This window comes from Lepisma saccharinum, chromosome 20, assembly GCF_977018435.1.
Source record: "Lepisma saccharinum chromosome 20, izLepSacc3.1, whole genome shotgun sequence".
NCBI classification, from domain to species: Eukaryota; Metazoa; Arthropoda; class Insecta; order Zygentoma; family Lepismatidae; genus Lepisma; species Lepisma saccharinum.
In genome coordinates this window covers 52,046,333-52,055,204 of record NC_139248.1, presented here as the reverse complement: position 1 = coordinate 52,055,204, position 8,872 = coordinate 52,046,333, and the positions used below count along the sequence as shown (strand labels likewise).

Here is an 8,872-nt window from a genome sequence, read left to right as displayed (position 1 = left end):
AATAGTTATGATGTTCAACAAAACGAACTTAAGTAGTAAGAAGTTTTTTTCAAAAGCTGTCAATGTTTTTGCTCTGGTATTACCTAGTCAGATCATTTTCGCAACGTGCTGGATTTCACACTCAGTGATTAGAGCTTTGAGAAACTGTAACTCCCACAGATGCTACAAAACCAATCGCACTGTAGCACATCTTTACAGTAGGAACACATACCTTGGTGGTACTACTGGCACCACCTGTCCTTGATCATATCGGACCCCTTCTCTGCAATCATCATTGTTGGTGCCATCGTGTTCCCATGCACAATGACTGGCATGATTGAAGCATCGATCACTCGAAGTCCTGTTACCCCGTAAACAGTCAAGTCGGGGGCTACCACTGCACTAGGATCACCTGGAGGACCCATCTTACATGTGCCGACAAGATGCGATAAGGGAACTGTATAATTGCGAATAGCACAACGCCAGTAAGGTTCTGTTCCAAAATCATATTCCTGGCAATTTTGAAGTTTTGTAGTGTTCAATCTGGCCCCAGCAGCGCGCAGCTGTAGCCTGCGAGCTAACATCATGGTAAGTTTCGCACCTTCCAATAGTCCTTGGACGTCATCCTCCTCTGTTAAGTAGTTGCTGTAGAGGAGAGGTTGCTCAAAAGGATCGGTTGACCTTAGCCTCATATACCCTCTACTCTTGGGGTGGAGAAGGGTTGGGTAAATAAGAATGCTATCATAGAAAGCATACTGCGATATGTAAGGAGGGTTTTTTATTGATGGTGTCTCGAAAAAGAACTGTATGTCCGGAAGGTCATCACTTGGCGAGGTGGCATGCTGCGTTTTCGCAAAACTGGCAACTTGTAGCGACCCTGTAGCTGAAAATGGGCCAGTTGAATTAACAAAGTATCTTAAGAATGCATCACTAACTTCATTGGAACCTTTAGGAATTGTTGAGGTTTGGTTCAAATTTACCACGGCGCATTCAAAAGTCACCTGATCTTGTAGATTTTCACCTACTTTAAGGTCAGAAACAACAGGAATTTTCAAGTCTTCTAAGTGTTCTTTTGGTCCTATGCCCGAGAGCATTAGCAGTTGAGGAGAGTTGATTGTCCCAGCGCACAAGATCACTTCCTTACGAACAAGAACCCTATGATACTTCGCATTGCTCACGTAACTTACAGCCACAGCTCTATTCTCGGTAATGAGAATCTTAAGTACGGTGGACTCGGTGAGAATTTTGAGATTTCGTCTTCCTCGTACTGGTGCAAGGAACGACCTTGAGGTGCTCCTGCGTTGGCCACTCTTAGATATCGTCTGCGCCCTCATGTAGCCAAGCTGAGACTCAGCATTGACATCACGTTCTTCGTACCCCAGGTCCTTCAAGCTCTGCATGATCGCTTCTACATTGTCGTCAGCGTACGGGAACCTTTCCAATCTCTGATACCCTCCAGTCGAGTGGTACCGCTTGTCTGACGCTATGTCTTCGTCGCCGTTATCCTCCGATTTCAAGAAGTAAGGAAGGACATCCTCGTAGCTCCAACCGACGTTGCCAAGATCTGCCCATCCGTCATAATCCTTCCTGTTCCCTCTGACGTACATCATTCCATTATGGGAGCTACTTCCACCGAGCAGTTTCCCTGTTTCCCACGTGCATCTACCGTCTTTCTGACTGAGGCAGGAAGAGCTCTGCGGTTCGGTGACGTACTGCCAATCCAGGTAAGTGCCTACAATGGCAGACCACATTGACGGAATACTAACCACTGGCAGGTCATCCTCCACTCCAGCTTCCAGTAAGAGCACATTCCAGGAAGGAATCTCTGATAGTCGACTGGCAACAATTGACCCGGCCGTACCACCTCCAACAACAATGAAGTCAAAATGCTGTGCGAGGACGCATGCCATTTGCGTGGTGATCGTGGTCAACAATACCAGTTGCCAGACGTCAAGTTTTACTAAGGAAATTCCGAGTATCATCCTGTATGCGAGTGGACTGCCTGTCTGGAAAAAAATTGCATCAGTGTATCAATTTTTACTCCTTGAGAAACATAACGATATGTTACAAGACAATTAGCATATACTCAAACGGATCCGGAACCAGGAACGAAATTATCTAACAGAATCTAGTTCCCGAATCCATGGAATCACTTCTACACATTTTCTACTCCCCACTCAAGTCTTTTAAATCAATTTAGTAACTTGAAAGACTGGAGTGAGCAGGGCATATGTGGTTCTTTACTGTGTGCCAATGATATCCGCGCACTACACAAGAGTAGGGTTGCGATATTTCATAAGTAAAAATCCGGGACGCCGCTGACTGGAAGACTAGTTCGGGGAGGGAGGGCTGGACCCAAGTATGCTCACAACAATTCAAAACTTAAAATGAATTTTTAGAAAACTACTTTTTTATCTTACATAACAGATTAATGTATAGCAATGTAATTAACAAATAACGAAAACTATACAATGAAAGATAACGTTAACGATAACGTGACGGCCCGTTTCGCCGTATTGCGTTTTACCCCCCAATACAATTTCGCATGATTTATGTGACACTAACTTTCTATGGCGAAACGGGACATCCCATTTCGCCTTATCCTGTTTCGCTTTACACACAAACCTTACCTAACCTAAAATTTGTTCTTACAAATGTCAGTATAAATAGTACCAAAATTACATATACAGTTAATATAATTCCGTTTACATAATAAAAAAATATATATATCAATGTAGCATGGTGTTTTATTACATTAATAATAATGACCCTTCAGGTCGATAATATTCCCTGGTGGGAAACTTTTTGTGTGTAAGGTGAAACAAGATAAAAGGAAATGGGATGTCCCGTTTCGCCTTAGAAAGATCGTGTCACATAAATCATTTGAAATTGTATTGGGGGAGGTGAAAACGCAATAAGGCGAAACGGGAGGACACGAATCCAGCACTGCAGACAGAAGGAATTAATAGTAGCACTATTTCTAATTGATGTCGGCAAGTGGCCATCGTGAAGTCAAAGATCCCTACAGAACATTGTTGTAACTCTATAACTTCATAATGTAGAGGGAGCAGTTCAATATTTTGTAAAAGTAGCATTGTAAAATTAATTTAAATAGAAATAATGTTGATGAAAGTATAATCATTTCTGCTTTTCCACCCGATTTCGGGACATTAGCGCGTCCCAAAGAAACTTATAGTGATATACCGAGGCAAATGACAGCATTCCCGGACTGTCTCGGAAAATCCGGGACGTGTAGCAATCCTACATAAGAGGAGGTTGCAACTGTATTCTACACTAGTTCATACGATACGCGAACCATAACTTTTGTACTCTAACTAACTCTCTAGCCGTCTTAAACCCGAAGGTTCATGGCTGCAGCAACACAGGCCTTCCATCTGTCCCTATAATTTTGTACTGGTACAATTTAAAATTTGAATTTCAAGTCCTTAACGATCAACTGGGTTTTCAAGTAGTGGGATTGATGATATAACCAGGACAACAAATGATGAGCTCCTCAGATTGAATTTGCTCACACTTAAAACAATGGCAAATCGGGCATATGCCCCAATCGGCCAAGTGTGGAACCCTGTCTAATCCAAGATTTTTGTAAAAATGCCTTGAAACTACAGTGTACAAATGATGAGGGGCCTCAGATTGATTTGCCCATACTTACAAAAGTTGCATCAGCCAGATTTTTGTCCATAAACTTGTCCAAAAATTGATATTTTTTTGGCCACACCTGAAATTAAGCCAAAAAGCTACATACACACACACACCCACCCATATACACACATATTTACTTCTAATTTAAGTTTAATTGGACCCCAGCCTCAACTTGCATATCCAATATTAAAACAATGAAATATGCAGAGACCCTCTAGAATTGCTCCGTGACTCTCTCATTTCTTACATCATAAACATATGATTTTTCACCTATGAGAATAACACTACATATGGTGACATCAGGTAATGCCTCATGGAATTCACAGATAATTTTAATATTTGTTCTGTCATTCACCACAACTTGTTTTCTTTTTGAAGCATTGATTACAAACATGGGTCTCTGTGCCTTGAATTCATCTGGTGTGTAATACATGTCAGTATTGCCAGTAGTGACCCTCTTGAAAGCCGAAAAGGCCTCATATAATTTGAGGAAATCATTCTTGGACATGTCTAAATTGTAATTTTCTCTAGGAAAGACCTCATTTCTGCCATTTTTAAGATAGATGTTCTTGATGTTGCAGTTATCAAATTTGCTTGAATTTTTTTCCTGATTATTGTGTCTCCCAGTCTGAAACAATACCACCACAAAATCAGGCATGTCGTATTGTATGCTGGAGAATGAATTTGTAGCATCAAACTCATAATATGTACCAGATGCGGGCTTCTGTACACATTGATATGTATAAAATTGTAGAGGAACCTGTGGATTTTTTATTATATCAGCTTTGTATTTAAGAGCATAACTGGCTTCATATTCAACAACAGGGATTCTTAACTCCATAGTCTGAATAATGCATTTGCCTGCATCTGGTAGGGTATTGGGCAGAGCTTCTCCTGTGTGGTTTATTGCACTGTACCTCATCAAGGCATTATTATCATTTGCAGCTCTTCTAAATGTGATTCTTAAACCACCCTTCCACATAATATCTTTGAAATCCGAGAAGAATCCTGGCAATAGGCGCATGGGGAACAGCACTGTGTGGTTCTTAGATAATATCTTATCACCAGCCTCAAAACCACCAATTTTGTAGTATGAAGCCTCGGTTTTGGATAATTTTAATGTGGCCAAAGCCGTGGAGGTAATGCCGGGATAATCCACTCTGTTTATAACAACGCCATGCTTTCTGATCTCAATTTCAGAGAATAGATGGGGCACAAAATTATCCACCAATCTTATATTTGAATTTGCCGCATAATTTGTACCATCGAGCTTTACAACATCACATTTGATGTATAAATCTGCTCTGTGAGGGTGTATAAAGCCATCCCCTATATCAAGATCAACCTCAATCTCTGTGTTGGGTTGATTTAAATTTGCAAATGTCCTCCTGTTTGGAGGGAATGATTGTAGCTCATAACTCTCAATATTTTCCATTTTTTTCTTGTATGTATTTTTATTTAAATGTTAATCTCTATGATTGCAGTTGTTGTGGCTCCAGCAAAATCAACTAATTCTTCTTTTTCATTAGTGACCATCAATTCAATATTATCTATTCTATTATGACACACAGGAAAATATAATGTTGGGGATGGATTGTAGATGATTGGCTCCATGAATTCAGAATTAGGTTTGAATGTTGCAATGATGCCTGTTTGTTTGTGAGTGCCTATGCCATTTGATTTGGTGATCATACCCTCAGCCACATTACAGTGAATATTCAGAGTTTCTATGGCTAAGAATTTGGGTATATTCATAGCAGTGTGTTTGATGCCTGGTTCAAGTTTTGTGTTGTTCTCAAAGCCCAACAGCTCTCCTATAGTACCCAGATCCACTGTTTCTGTAGCAGATACAATTTCTACTCTGTGAGTGACAGAATTTTGACTTAACACTATACCTCTGGGTAATTGAGCATTTAGAGTGGATATATTATGCTGCCCTGGAGTGATGACAATTTTTTCATCCCCTACTGCAATTTTGTTGTTGTGGTGTGTAATATTGGGGATTAGGTACATGCCAAAAAATGCTCTGAGAGCTATTGTTTTGGGATACACTATGTCATCATGCAATTTGAGTTTCAATATTGAATTTTGGCTGGTGAGATGAAATACCCCCATGATGTTTCAGATACCACAAGGCTTTTTGAAAATCTTCAATTGATGGTTTATTTATTTGAGACATATATCTAAGAACAGATAAACACAAATGTCCGCAATTAACATCTTTGAAGTTTTGAACACGGGCATTATTGTAATAAAGATTAGCTGAATTTAAATATTTTATTAAATTTTCAGGTGGAGCACCTCCAAATGAATCAAACACAAATGCCTCATCTTTTAAATATTTAAGATAGCAGATCCAGTGAGTGCCCTGATTTTTGAACTTATCCAAATTAACAATGCCACACTCTGTTGAGTGGTTGTTCTGGCAAAGAATCAGACATGTACACACCTCTAAAATGCTTGATGCCCAGTGGCTTGATTAAAGCTTCAATATCTTGGTTTGTAAGCGGCTCTTGTTTTTTTTAAACTTATTCATGGCTCTCTTAACACCTTTGCCCTGTTTCTCCATTGCCAGGTTATGGCGCCTCTGCTCATCTAATTCTGCCCTATTCTTCTTGGCATCTATTACTGTTTTTGCTATGGCAGCTGATCCCCCAGCCAAGCTCCCAACAGCCCCGAGAGCAGCTAAGATGGCAGGGATGGTAAATATGAATCCCCCCACATGTGATTTTTTTCTTGATTGCTGTAATTTTTTTAATTGGGGGGTACTAAGTAACAATTTCATCCCATGCCCTTTTGCAATACAAGAATTTTTTTTCTTGCGCTGCTTTTTGGTCAAAAGACTGTCAATAGTTTTAAGAGATTTGAGACCTGCATAAGGTACTTGATACATAACACCCTTGGCCTTCATTGTAGGTTTATTATATACATATTCACAACCCCCACCCCAATTTTTGTTTGGTGCTCATAGCTATGGTGGTTCCCAATGCTGCTATTTTTTCACTCAAAGAAGCATCTTTGCTTACAAATCTGCCAAATGCAGCCTCTTCTAATTTCTTGTCTGCAACATGTCTCTTGTCAAGATCAGAATGTGTGAATGTGTTGTATGCTATGTCATGGTCTCTACAAGCAGCATCTAAAGGATTAACACCAGGATCACCTCTGTTTAATCTATGGTCCAATTTTGTACCGGGACCACAATACTGATAGCCTGGAATGTGTAGTTCAAATGGCAGCTTGTTTATAATGTCATTAACAAGGCCCCGACCCTCAGAGATATTCCAAAATTTGGGGGGTAGAGTATTAATAATTTTTATGAGATATCCAATCCCCTTAGTGTCATTCACTATAAAATTAGACAATTTGGTGCTTATCATGTCCATAATTCCAAACTTTTCATTGTAAAAATTGTTGTTGCCAGCATTTTCCTCCCCAGCTATCATCACCAATAACCTATCTACAAGTTTCCTGACATCATCAACCCAGACAAATTCTTTGGGCAGGGTGTTGTATTGTTTGATTCCACTGCCAGTCTTGATTTGTGACCATATGGCTTGATTAAATTATTGTATTTTGCCCCACTGCTTGACTTAACTCTTTTTTGTGTGGGATCATTGTTCTGGTATAGAGCATCTGATTTTATTAATATTTCTTTGTAATCCTCATAATCTTGATCTGTATAGCTGCCAGGCCTTTTCCTAGTCATCAGTTCCCATAATCCAGGTGTTCCGGAGTACTTAACAAAAGCACCTTTTTCTCCAAGTCGAGATTCTGAATATACAATTATATCATCTCCCATAAATGTTACTCTGAAATTGCCAATTCTATGTATGATGCTGCCATCAAGCTCTGTGTCAGCATATAAGCCAAACACCTCATCTTTATTGTCTTTAGGTGTGGTTAAATATTTTTGAGCAAGAAGACCCAATTCAATAGGATCTTGACTAGCTTCAATTCTTCTAGGAGCAATAGGACTAGGTGTATGAATACTTGAAAGTGGAGTGAATGGATAATCTAATATGTTCCTTGCAGCTACAGGTACAAGCTCTGTGAGCAAATTTTGATTTTGCTCTGTAACAGTTTTGATATTTTTACCTAAATTATTAATAGCATCAATTACAGGCTGTTCTGTTTGTTTGTGTTTTTCATAAATTCCACGGTTCTCTGATTTCCATCCCTTAAATCTTTTTACAAGATAATCTCTTAACTTAAGATCATCAATGATTGGCCTTTTCATGGTTATTTATTTATGTTTCAATGTCTAGAAAATTGTTGATTTTATTTTTGTATTTGCCACTATTGGGTGTTCTTGTCATATCAATTGTGACAAACCCATAACTGTCCTGGTTCCAGCACTTGCTGCAAAACTTGGAAAAATCATTGTAGCTCAAGTCCCCACCTACATATTCATCATGTATGTGTTTGAGGTTGGTATGGTCTTGATGAAACACACATATAAAATTGCTATTGTCCCGGATCAGTTGCTTCGGTATTTTTGAAAAAGTCTGTGCCAGGTAGAAACAATCTATGTTTTTGTGTCGGCCCTGTGTAAAGAAATTCCTAACCTTGTTTTGATTATCCAGTATAATGTCATCAAACACAACAACAGAATTATCGAGACATTCATCAAGTGGCTTAACATCTGGTTCAAAAGTTGCAATATCCAATCCATCATATAGCTTCATCAGCTGCTGATATTTTAATTGTTCCAAGCTCTTAGAGAAGATATACAAGTGCCTGTTTTTCCAGTCTAACCAGTTGGGTGCCAATAAAAAATTATCAACCATTAGTGTAGTTTTACCACAAGCAGATGGCCCAACAATAAGACACCTAATATTATCAGGCAGCAATTTGCCATTTCTCTTATTCTGTTGTTCAGGTTCTGGCAGCCTTTTTATAACATCCCAGGTGCTCATATTATTATTTTGTTTGCATCGATCCAGCTGTGTTCTGGAAGTCCTAGCCATTTGACAAGTAACTTGTTGCCTTTTCTGCGGATAATTTTTTCTATGAGATATGTGTCAGGCTGTTTAGTTTTGCTGAGCTCTTGTTCATAGAACCTGCCTTTGAGAATTTCTCCTCGGTGATCTTTTATTATATATGTGTTAAGGGTCCCGGGTTTAACTTGAACCACTGTAAATAATTCAGTGCTCCAGTTTCTTGTAAAACCTCTCTTGAATAAGTGCTTATATTTGCTTATTCTTACTTGATCACCAATCTTGTATTTGGC

General features: G+C 39.2%; 1 pseudogene; it reads right to left on the bottom strand.

The window, feature by feature from the left end:
• Nucleotides 1-221: 221 nt before the first annotated feature.
• Nucleotides 222-1,923, bottom strand: LOC146003464 (glucose dehydrogenase [FAD, quinone] pseudogene; annotated as a pseudogene).
• Nucleotides 1,924-8,872: the final 6,949 nt, after the last annotated feature.